Below are 13,821 nucleotides of genomic sequence, written 5' to 3' on the forward strand. Positions count from 1 at the left end.
TAGGTGCAATTTGAAGAGGAAACTGGTTTGTTGGGTATTGTAGCTGATGTAAGGCAATATAAGCATGATGTAAGGCATGGTTTATCTATGTAGGATGCTACTAATCAGTAGTTGGACAACATGTGGGGAAAACATGTGGAAAAGAGAAGAAGGTGGTTAAAAATGCATTGTCTTGTAGCAATATGCATGGTGGAGTAAGGAAGATGCAATAATATGGGGAAGAGACTCTTGGATTTATTCCTTGAAGTCATTACACAAGAAATCACTCGGCCAGGTCTACCACTGAAACGGTAGTGAGAATAGGAGAGTGGTACTTGGCCTGTGGACATTGATCATGGTTGACATATGAGGGTTGTAAATAACTCTTAAGGGAGCTATATGCTGCATATCCCAACGTAAAACTGATGATTGGTGATGTACAAGAAGAGCAATGCTTCTTTGTACAAGATAGTTCCTCATATGTAGTGATTTCGAGACAACCCTATATTACAAGAGTGCATATAAAAACAAATGTGCTTGATGACGGTTCTGCTTATGCAAGAGTTAGAAGCAAGGATGGGAGGAAAGCAATCCAATTTCTTACCGTTTCTGTTAATCATCCTAGGAATCGGGATACACTTTGAGAGTCTCCTTTGCCTCCAAATGTAGGGGAATTCAATGACCTAGATTTTCATCAAGCATTGACATAATGCAAGGCTAGAGTAGTGCTATTCAGAGGATGTACTCACCTCTTGATTGAATGAAGTATGTATTTACTATAGATTATTCTCAATGTACAACAAACAATTCATGTTGGTTTAAGCATGTGAAAGCGATGTGCAAGGTTAAACACATATCTATGAAATGGGCTACCAAGGAACTAAGAGCATTGGGGTTGTTAGCTCAAAATGAAGGCATTTCAAGTATCTTTTATGGGCTAAATATGAATGATGCTATGGCTGAAATCTCAACAACTATACGTGCAAAAAATGAGGCTGAAAATAGAGTATGTCAGTATGTTCTTTAGACATGTATGATATTATAGCATTGTTTGCTCAATAGGAAGGATTATAATGGAGTCAAGCACCAGTTGAGTTGAAAGGGTGAAACCAGCTACTTTTCCGCTTCCACCAAAAAGTGAGGGTCTATATGAAAAAGTGTAAAGGCAGAAAACCTTACGGGATCCTCAAGATATAGGTCATTAGTTTACAATTGAAAAAGTTAGTGTAGAAGGGTTTCTTTTGCTTGCTAAAAGAGATTGTTTTATGCATACCTTGGCTAGGCATGGAAAATAATTTGCATTTTAGCCAACTGAAATAGGTTGTGTGGATCTGAATGTTGTCTCTCCTATGGTAATATTTACTATGCCACATGTATTAAGGAACTTGAGGCCTATTCCAGTGCCTGAAGCTTACTTGCCAAAGTTAATGGATTTGCTAAATGAAAACATTCACATGAAGATCTTGGAGCCTCTTCAGCCCCGTACTTAAATCATTGGTTTATTTTGCAAAAAAAGAATGGGGCTTTGAGATTTATTCAAGACATGCAATCGGTGAATAAAGTGACAATAAGAAATGTGGGTGTAGGTCCTATTGTGGTTGATGAATTTTCAGAGGATTTTGCAGGCAGAGCGATCTAGTCTTTGGGTGATCTTTACTTGGGGTATGATCAATTTCAGATTGTAGTTGAGAGCATGGATATCACAACCATGAATACTCCATTGGGTTTATTACGGATGTGTACTTTCCGTAGGGTGCAAAAAAGTCAATGACACATATGGCAAATGCTATGAATAGGGTACTCATGGATTTCATATCACAATTGACATTGCCCTTCTTGGATGATGTTCCAATCAAAGGGCGTATAGTGGATGAAAAGAATGAAGAGATGGATGCTCATGAGTGCAAACAATTTATTGTAGACCATATTGTGGATTGTCAATGGACTTAGATGTATCTAAAAGAGGTGCATTTAACTCTATCTCGACAAAAGTTGTCTTGGGAGTTGAAGAGGTTGTGATTGTTGGGCATATTTATGGGCCCTTATGGGAAAATACCATCACTAGTAGAAATAGATGGGATTGATAGAATGTAAGATGTATGCACAAATGTATTAGAGGTGCGTAGATTCTTGGGTGCATGTGTGTTCTATTTGATATGGATTCCTTACTTTGCACATGTAGTTGATGCTCTATATAAGCTCTTGAGGAAAGGTCACAGATTTCATTGGGAAATGAAGCATAAAATAGCAATGAAGAAATTGAAGCAACTCTTGAAATCTCCTCCTACATTGAGAAAGGCTGATTATTCATATGGAAAGCCTATCATCATTACTATTGATATGAGGCCAATCAAGATTGGATATGCAATTGGAAAAGATGATGAGGATAAGGATAAAGATATGCAATTCGCTTTGGTGCTAAAGTATTGATTGAATGACAAAGAATGTATCCATAGGTAAAAAGAGAATTATGGGGAATTGTGAGAGCCCTTAAATGTGATAAGGAGTATTTCATAGGTGCTCGTGTAGTCATTGTTTGAGATCGATTGTTTGCCAATATTGCGTATGATTACTAGTTGTGCAACCCCAGACATTCCTATGCTCTGGTGGATTGCATACATCAAATTGTTGAACCCTGAATTTCAACATATTGCCTAGTGGGGCAAACAAGCTATCTCGCGCATGCTGTTAGAATGAAGATCGGATGATGGACGAGGAGGAAGAAGATGAATTTCTTGCAAATGAAAATGATATTGTAAGAGTGAATTTAGCAATGCAAGGAGTTGCTACAACACTAGCATAAGCTTGGACAACAAAGAGAATAGACTTTAGATGTTATTTATCTTGTGTAGAAGTGTTTCTGGAAGACAAATACGCTAAGGAGTCTATTTATCTATTTTTCTATTTATCTTGTGTAGAAGTCTATTTAGCAATGCAAGGAGTTGCTACAACACTAGCATATGCAAGAGAGTGGCTAAAAATTAGTTAATACCTTAGTACATTAACAAAGAGAGATGAGTAGTTCGATGAGGAGTTTAAGAAGATCAAGAGGAAAACCTATTGGTTTTTCTTAAAAGATGAATACTTGTTGAAATATGCTAAAAAGAAATAGGGTACGCCATTGTGAGTTTTGGGTGATAGAGCTTCACAAGTAAACGTTATGTAAGAATTTCATGAAAGATTATGGGTTGGCCATAGAGGTGCTTGGGGTACTTTTGCAAAGATCAAAGAAAGATATTGGTGGCACGGTATGTATAAGGATGTTACTCACTTTGTGGAAACATGTACGACATGTCAAATGTATTCATCTGTTAGACATCGGGATGGATTGCAACCCATATATCCTTTGTCTCTTCATTTTAGGTTGGTAGTGGATTTATTATTGATGCCTACATGTCTTTGACAAATGAGATATCTTGTACTTGCCTGTGAAGACTTGACTAATCAAGTGGATGGAAGAGCTCTACGTAATAAGACAACAAATGCAGTGTGTAATTTTATCTTAGAAGAGATCTTTTGTTGATATGGCTATGTGGAAAAAATTACAACAGATAGGGGTGAACTGGATGCACATGAAGCTCATTATTTCTTTCTAGGATTGGGGATAAAGCTTGCTTTAACTGCAGCTTATAACCTTGAAGGAAATGGCAAAAGTGAAAGAGGTCATCCACCTATTAGGAAGGCATTCGCAAAAGCATGTGGAGAGAAGGTAAAAGAGTGGACAGATTGCTCTCCTTAGCGCTTTTACAAGATATATACCTACTAAATTGATGTATAGTAAAAAATCTATCATGCCGATAGAAGAGATGATAGTAACATGGAGTGTGCTAGCTTGGGAAGAGGATTTGAATCAAGAGGAGTTGTTGAACCTAATGCATTAGACACTTAGAAAGAATGTTAGAAGACATAGAGGTAGTAATTACAAAGTTAAGCACAGTAAGGATACAAAACAAAAAATAGTTTAACAAAATACATAGATTGAGGCCAAGAATCATACCAGATGGGGATTGGGTATTGGTTTATGATAGAATTTTAGACAACCACCAGCACAGTGCCATGCGTAAAGTCTCCAAAAGATGGTTTGGACCCTATGTGGTAAGACATGTGTTTGATAATGCTATTATGCATTGAATGAGCTAGATGGGATAGCCATAAAACTTTCGATAGCAGGGAAAAGAAATTATTCAAGAGGCGGGAATCTATTGCCTATGAGTTGCAAGAATTGGAAGAAAATAGTGGCCATGATACAGGGGCTAGCTAGGAAAAGATGGAAGATGAAGAAGCAAAGGATATGGTTGTAGAGAATGTGGAGGATTCAAAATCAAGTGACAACATGGACTTTGGCACATACTGGAGGATATGCCGATTCAGAGGGGGTGGATGTCGTGCCATTATGCGGACACAATGTGGAAAACTCCAGAGTGTAATGTCATTCGTCTTCCTTATTGATCTAGAGAGTCAATGCCATATTAGTCATTAGCGTCAATGTCCATAGTATGGATGGTTCAAAAATACTAGGATTTTGAATACTTTTAGACTATTTTTGATATTTTTAATATTATTTTTTGTAAGTATCCTAAAAATCTATGGAAACTTCTAGAATAGGGTGGCATGAAAAAAACAAGTTGCTTTTCAATCAATTTTAGAGATTTCATGCAAAAAGAAGGATTGGCGGAATCGCACGTAGGGTGATTGCAGTTTATAGGCAGCAAATAGCACTCTGAATAACTGGGAGAAGAAGAAGGAGTGATTTGGGGGATTTCTAAGCAGGTGTCCTAAGTTTTACCTCCCTTTCAGAGCCAAGAGAACCATCAGATTTGCGATCTGAGTAGCAGAGAAGAAGCTACTGTTTTGATGTACATATTTAGTCTATAAGGGGGACTCTAGGAGATCTAATGCTTGGAGATTGCTTTTGAGTAGTGCCAAACAAGAAATTTCAGGTTCTATTGATACATAGTGCTTCGCTTCATTGTGCTTTGTCTTTATCTTGTGTACCTCTTGTCTATTCTTTTTCTTCTCTTATATCTCTGATCCCTAATGGATACGACATTTCGACTAAAACCCCTCTGACAACGTCCACATTGAATGTAAGTAAATGCACTATCTCTTTTTCTTGCATTAGTTTGATATTTATGGATGATTACATTTTTCCTTGAGATGTTTGTGAGCCCTCTACCATTAATTGTTGGTTTTTTTCTTCTTCTTCCCCATACAATACAATATAAATAAAGTATAGATAAGATAAAAAATAAAGAAAAGTGGCCTAATAAGTCAAGCAGTACATAATTGACTATACTAATCAATTGTCACTTTAACTATGCCAATTGTAGGTAGGTGTAACAAACTAAATATTATAAGTGATAAGTTAGTGGCAATGTGTGGATCACAATGACCACCAATGTGCTAAGTGTAGATGTGTAGACCCATCTAGCGGAGTGGTCCATCATCAATGTCTGCATGTGTTGAGCTTGCCATCTCAACATAGCCTTTGACTAAGGTAACCTAGAATATAGGATGAATCTTGAGATGATATGGAAGTTCTAGCTTCTAACATGCTTATCCAAATACATGATGATCTCCTTGGGCTCAACTTCTTGAACTTGCCTAGTGATTGTTAGCTCTTCTTCTGGAAAACCTATAAGAATACCATTTTGACCTCCTTGAAGACTTATTGAGTCATTTTGGGATAAACATGATATTTTTTAGTATCCTATGAAATCATTAATGTCATGGCTAATAAATTTTCATATGTTTGCACATCTCTTTAAGCATATTATTGGATGCTTATACGTTGAGAGTAATTTCAAGAAGTTAAGTGAAAAAACACAAACTTGCCCAAAAAAAACCTTAAATGAACTCATTCCTCCAATGTTTTGGTGGCAAGTACCACTTGTTCAATTGAAATTTTGGGTTCATGATTACAATAGGCCCTAAGAGAATCATGTATCTCCTCATGAGATAAGTTCAAAACTTCAAAAGAGTTTGTCTCTCTCCATTGACTACTTGTAGACACAAGATGTGCTTGCAAAAATCCCTATAATATCTTAGACCTTAAAATTCTTATTTAATAGAAATACATGTTCAATCTTATGAGGATATCCACATTTCCTAAGATAGATTCATAATCTCCTTACACTATGGAAAGATCAACTACAAAGTCCATGCAAATGAACCTCTATTTCATTTCTGGAATGTCAATTTAATGCAACTTGCAAGCTTAATATACTCCACCTTGATCCTTTGGTAGCATGTACATTCAGTGATATATCAATGTATATCAACCTTCATTCATATAAAAAAGTAGCTCTACTCACCAATGATTTTTTTTCAAATAGCTCTATTAAAAAACTGATCATTATTTGGGAAAAAGGCCATCAGCTTGAGAGATACCTCATCACATGTTTGTATATACTTTTCTGCACAAGTGTCTATGGACATCTATACTTTCTCTCTATAGAAATAGCTAGTTTAGGTAATCAAAATTGAATTCTCATGTTAAAATTTTCAATTTTAGGAGATCATTATGATTTTTTGGGGACTCAAAAATACCCTACTTTCCACCTAATTTGTTCAAAACACATATTTTGATCCTAAAATGAAAAAACTCACCTTAAAGAGAAACATTGCTACTCACTACGTCAAGGGTCTTCGTGTATCATGGTTGTTTTGCGATAGGGATATCATGAGCCTTCCAAAGAATCTTCCTCTAAAAGTCCTAGATCCTTAGAATGCATAATGTGTTTTACTAATATCATTTTTTTCCCTTAAGGTGATGATTCTTGAATTTGATCCAATCCTTTGAGTTTGTTACCTTATTCAAGAACCTTTATGCCACTTTACATAAGGTGGTTCATTGAGATTCTTGGCAAATACCAAATCTAAGATAGGGCTACTAGGTATTGAGATTAAACTTGGAAGAGTATTGTCCAAAGAAGGTTCTGGGTAAATATCAACATGCGGATTCCAAGGGATGCACCTTATAGAAAATGTAAGATACTACATGAGTTCAAAATAAAGGGTATTTTATTCAACTAAAAAAGGGGTCATTTTATGGCCTTATAGCATGTAAAGAAAGGGTATTTCTTAATACCCATTGAATGCACATTATATAAGTGATTTCTTATAGGTGCACTCCCCTAGTCAAGGCTCTTATGATGAGATGAACTATTTTCAAATAAAATAGTGATGCCAAAGAAAGATATAGATCACTAATAAGGGTTGTAGATGATGAGTTTCATAGGTATTCTCCTACAATTTTAACTTGTAGGAAGAGTATGCTATAAGGTCTCCTTCTTGAGAATACATCTACTTGCAACAATACTATCATCCATAATAAGGTATGGTAGCTTCAATATGGGGGTTGTAGTTTGGCATTTCTTAAGCCTGACAAAGCTCGCCTTTGCATTAAGAGCCCAAATTGACTTGCTTGTTTAGTGAAGTTGTAAATGGGATGGGGTGAAACCAGAGTTCTTGATGAATATTTAGAGCCACCCTCTAAGACCACATAATTTTTGAGTCTTATTGGTCGTTTGAGGTGAGGGATAATCTAGTTCATCTTTAACCTTGGAAGTTCTACTAGGATTCTATGTTTGGTATCTTAGGTTCTCTACATCAACATAATAGTCCATCAAATGCCAATGTCATTTGTAATCACAATTTAGAATTTTCTACATAAAGTACTCTTGGGGCATGATTACTTTGAGCATAATTATCATGATCAATAATCAAATGTAGACATTCTTTATATCCGAAGCTCTTTGTAAAAGTAGCCCATAACATAGAGCTTAGACTCCGTAGATGGAAGAATGTATGGGGGTTCAAGAGCTTAAGAGAAGGGTATTCTGTAGAGTAAGAAGTGAATTCAAAGAAGAATGTTGTAGCTAATTCTCTGAACATGGCTGAAGTTATCAGCCCCAAATCATCCCAAATATCTTCCAAAATCCACCTTTGATGATAGCATAAACTTTCCCTAACACGGTGTCGGTGCATTTGGTATCGAGAGTCCACCATGACGATAAGAGAGAATAGGGTGAAGGTAGATTCAGGGAGAGGAGTAGATGGAAGAGAAGGGGTTTGAAGAAATTGAAGATGTAGAGTAATACTTCCAAAAAGAAGTAGAAAATGTAGAAGAATACTAACATGGATGAAGCATGCTAGTTTCTTTCAGCATTATGAGAAGATATAACTAATAGACAAAAAAGTGTATAAAACAATACCTTCTTCTATGCTGCTCAGATCGCCAATCTGATGCTTACATTGGGTCTAAAAGGGGGGGCAAATAACCAGCACACCTGGCCAGAATTTTGGTAGATCACTCCTTCTTCATCTCCCCCTTCCGAGTGTTGTTCACTGCCTAAAAACAGCGATCAGGCCTCGTGTGATTTCTTCAATCTCTCTTTTTACATAAAATTCTCTCAAATTGACTGAAATCTACATACTTTCTTTTATATGTCATCCTAATCTAGAAGTTGTCTATAGTTTTATGGATTTTTACAAGAGATAATATCTAAAATATCAAAAATTGGCTAAAACTTGTCCAGAAATCTAATATTTTTGAACCATGGACACTAACACTAATGTCTAAAATGGCATTGGCTCTCTAAATCAATAAGAAAGCCACACTCTAGATTTTTTTTAAAACATGGTGTGCACATAGTGGTAAGACAATGCTAGAGATTGCTAGGCACAAAAATGTTCCTAGTTAATATCTTGTATTCAAGAGGTACGAGATCTTTGGTATCTACTTTGTATATTCTTAGTAGATAGTGGAGCAGGATGTCTTGAGATGAGACATAAGGATAATATTAAATGCAATTTTATATGCATAAGAACATATCTTAGTTAAATAAGGATTCTCAATAATGATTTTTCTTTTTTGGTTATATTAGGATGATGTTACATCTATCAAATTGGCATATGAATACAAGGGATTAATGCAATTTTGATTCAAGGGAATGATATCATCATGATACATTTGTTTGTTGAGCTATTCGTGGAGCATGCCAACCAGAAACATATCACCTTAGTTTGGAGGATGTGCAATTTGGAGGTTACTTGTTGGCTACTATAGCCAAGAAGAAGATTATGATGATTAGGAAGACATGTAGATAGGAGGAGAGGTTGATTAGTCGATGTTTTTGAGAGTCCATGAGGCTACAATGTGTCCTTTAGGTACTATTATGATAGCCTATATAAGCATGATGGAGGGACTAACTTGAGAGGAAGAGATGCTAAAGATGTGTGATTTATTTGTGAGGAGGATTCTTTCATTTTTAGTAGGATAGTATTGAAGGATGTTTTAGCTTATCTAAAGGACGAGATAGTATGCCTATTTAGAATAAGGTACACATTGTTTTACTTGTCTAAGAGGGGGGGGACTATTTTGGATGGAAAAGAAGAAAGAGAAAAAATTTATGATCTAAATGAGGAGACAATATATATTTAGCCCTCTTGCATGAGCATATGAGACAAATAGACCTCAGGTACATGGACCCGATTTGAGAGAAGTAGTGTTTATGATATTGTTATTCATGAAACAAAGTTCATGTTCAAGAGTGGAAGATCCTACTTGCAACTTGCAAGTAGGAGGTGAAGTTCATGCTTTGAAGTCGAAGCGAAGCTACATGTGTGCAGACATTGAGTCTCCATGTGAGTGTTCCTTTATGTGTATATACTCCTGGACTATTTGGTTGCTCTTGGAGATCATTCTTGCTCTTGTCTTTTAGGATGTTTATGTTTCTAATACATGAACCATGGATAGATACCAATGCCTTTGTCTACTATGAGCATTATAAATATGAGGGGAAAATCATATCCTTAAAGGCAAATGGTTGTCTTGATAGTGCCCAACATCATGTCAACTGCTCTAAGATACACCCATAGTAATGTTTGTGCTAACTTTCTAAAGTAATAATTCATAAACATAGAATCTCCTTGATATTCTATGTCTATCCAACACCATATTGGGGAATATGGGAATTTCCCATAAGTTTGGGACACATGGTCAAATCTTTGGATTTCTCATAACTTGAACACTATAACTCCAAATCGAGTGCTCTATAGCTCAATAGATTCCATTTTTCAAGTGCTTTCCAATGATAGGTCACATCATATGGTTTTGAGAAACTTATGGGCTTAAGTTTGGGACACATGGTCAAATCTTTGGATTTCTCATAACTTGAACACTATAACTCCAAATCGAGTGCTCTATAGCTCAATAGATTCCATTTTTCAAGTGCTTTCCAATGATAGGTCACATCATATGGTTTTGAGAAACTTATGGGCATGTTATCTATGTGCCACCTTTTTAGTATTCTAAAAATGGGAATTGGGAGATTCCCAAACTCACTAATATTGTGTTATCCAGTAGTATTCAATAAAAATCTATGATGTTGTCACCTTGTTTATGAGTTATAAGAGGTCTATTTGATTTTGTATTGGTTTTATGACCACATGATTAGATCCACTATTTCTCATGCATTTTATTGAGATGTCATCATTCTCATGTATAATTGTTTGCCTTAAAACCAATTATGGCTCCATCCTAGTCAACCTCTTCAATAACCCTCCCACACTCAATGTATGCATCATGGACCCTAATCACTTTGAAACAAGTATAAGCTTTGTAGTGTCACGAGGACTAGAGGTTGAGCCCAATATGATGGAGGAAGCTGCATGATGAGAGGAGCTCCATGGAAGTCCAAATGCAACACTTGATGGACCTACTTGCATGGATAGTGCAAGTTGATTGAGAATCTTCACAACCATGTAGCTCTTAGAGCTCAACTAGATACTCTCGAGTGAGGCCAAAAAATGGATGTGAAACAAAAACAAAAGGTTGATAAAAGGAAAGAAAGAGGTTGATGAATCTCCACTAGTTCCATCTAGCAAAACCAAGCCGGCTAGAGAAATGTTAGTATTATTGGGTCCACTTTAGGACTATCCAATGAGTAAGAGCTTATTAGACTCCTACTCTATCTGCTATAACTAAAATATGCATTTACTAACAAATGATTTGTTGATGTAGATTGATGATATTGCAGAAATACTTTAAGATCAACATGAAAAGATAGCCAAAGCCCAATTTATTAGGGCAATAATTATATTGAGAGATATTATGCTCACTTCTCAAAGTGCACATGTTGGCGCTATGGTCCTAGCGAATTGAAATACCTTATGTTAAAGTACATCCATGTGTGTGAGAATGGATGAGTGTCGTTATGAGTTAGTAGACAATGTTTGGTTACTTTTTGAGCAAGGAGGCAAAGGTGATGATGAAGTTGATGGAATAAATAAAGAGTTAGACTTGCGTGATCAAAAAGTCATCATGAGTGCTATGTATATATGTTCATGTTTTCCTTTTATCTAATGTAACTTTATGGTGCCCACACAATAAGACAAAAGAACATCAAGAGGGAGAACATTTCTCCTTATATTAATGTGAATTGTATATGTACTAATAACTTATTGTTAAGACGCTTAAGAGAGCCTTGTTGATAATGTTTCAGAAGTGTTGTTTGTCTTATGACTTTTCATTGTAAGCCATAGTATTTTTCCCTATTGGGACTATGAGTTGCCCATAAAGAAATCATTGAAAGACATGCCTTTTGTCTAATCTCAAAATGAATGTGTAGTTAATAATACAATATGTATATGAATATTTCCTTTTTCATGTACAAGTCATAGCTAGTTGGATAAATGGGAGTAAATTGCTTCACTTAATAGTAAGCTATCTTAAAGAAGTCAAACTTTATTTAGATTCACAACAAATAATAATATCGCACATGTAGAATCTTCTTTAGTTATTACATCTAATAGTCTTTTCAAAACATTGTGCATTAGCGAAAGTGTGCTGAGCTATTCAATCTCTATTTACATTTATGACATTATTTTTAAAAAAGCTTTGGATGTCTTTTAGACAATTGTTTTGGAGATAATTGTAAAAGTAAGCAATACATAAACTTTCTCTCTGCGGTTGACCAATACTTACTTCAAAAGAGTTACACAAAAAGGAAAAAGAGAAAAACCCACCACTTAGCAACCGAGAGGTAATCTCAACGATCATCTTTCCTTATCAAGAGTATCCAACTCCCCACAAGGGAATCTCTACAAGATGGCATTTTTGTTTCTCATATGTGGCAACATGAGAAGTTGCACATGGCAATATCAGGAGTCCTAGATGACACCAAATATCTGATAAGTATAGGAAAAAGAGAAAAACCCACCACTTAACAACCGAGAGGTAATCTAAGGGATCATCTTTCCTTATTAAGAGTATGCAACTCCCCACAAGGGAATCTCTACAAGATGGCATTTTTGTTTCTCATATGTGGCAAGATGAGAAGTTGCACATGGGAATATGAGGAGTCCTAGATGACACCAAATATCTGATAAGTATAGGAAAAAGAGAAAAACCCGCCACTTAACAACCGAGAGGTAATCTCAGGGATCATCTTTCCTTATCAAGAGTATCCAACTCCCCACAAGGGAATCTCTACCAAATGGCATTTTTGTTTCTCATATGTGGCAACATGAGAAGTTGCACATGGGAATATGAGGAGTCCTAGATGACACCAAATATGTGATAAGTATAGGATACTTACCTACACGGGACTAAATTTGGGAAAATGCCAATCTCGTCTTGTGATTGCTGGAAGTAAGAAGCTCGGTGTAGCAACTTCTAGTCGGTTGCCACGTCTGCGCCACCCAATTGTACCAGATGTACACGTAAAAGTGACCCGAGAGACGGTTGAGAGAGAGAGAGAGAGACCCACGTGTCGTGACCTCGATCCTCGTTTTCAGATCCTCAAATGTTCGCAACCAACCAATGGCGGGCGATGGACTCTTCACGGCCAAAAGCAAATGCAGTGTTCGACGTAGTCTTGCAGTGTCATTATCGACTGCACAGAGACGTACTCAGTGTGACGATAATTTTCTAACAATACAACATGTGGGCTACTTGGGCATGCTTAATGATAGCATTACTATTTGGGCTCGTGGTAGGCCGTCTCAGTACAGCTCTACTGCCTCTGCCTGCGGAAGCAGCTGCCACACGCGGCGTCTCCAAACGAGTAAGCGCGGCGGCGTCTCCAAACAAGCTCGCGCTTACTCGGTTTAAGCAACAAACTTTGCCCCTGCCTCGTCTCGCTATCGGAGATGATACAGCAGATCCCTTCTTCATATATCAATGGTGTATCATGTACCCCAAAATCAACCTCTAAGGTTGTTTAGTTTCTGTTTGCCATATAAGTGGTGGACAAGTTTTAATTCCGTCCACTTTTTGGACTGCAAATTAGCTTTTGACACATCTGGCATGTATCTGGACGTGTTTGAACTTGCCTTTAAAAGACCCATATCTACTGAATGGACAAATTTTCCTAATTCAGATTGCATAGTTGAGCAACAACAACATTGGTAGAGACCAGTTGTTATTGGTGGTGCGCTGACATTTTTCCATGATAGTATGCTCCACTTTGTGAATAACTATATGATGTCTCTGATGGATGGAAGTAATGATATCCATTGAGGAGACATTTGCTTTTAAGTGGAATCGAACTAGATGATCATATTCAAAAACTCTAGGCTGATAATTCCATTTGATCTTATATTTGCTTTTGCCCTACATTGTAGGCTAGGGCTAATATAAGCCATAATATTATAGTAGGCACAACATCCGTGAACATGTAAACTTCATGTGGTGTGCTTGCAAAAGTGTAAGAAGTGTGACAAGATTCCATTTCATGATTTAGTCACTTGGACTACACTAATCAATGGATACATTGAGCACAAAGAAAGTGAAACTTACAACAATATAGGAGCAACTGAGAAGGGCAAAGAAGTATA

Source organism: Lygodium microphyllum, chromosome 3 (assembly GCF_053477565.2).
Source record: "Lygodium microphyllum isolate KBCC chromosome 3, Lygodium_microphyllum_v1.1.10, whole genome shotgun sequence".
Taxonomy (NCBI): domain Eukaryota; kingdom Viridiplantae; phylum Streptophyta; class Polypodiopsida; order Schizaeales; family Lygodiaceae; genus Lygodium; species Lygodium microphyllum.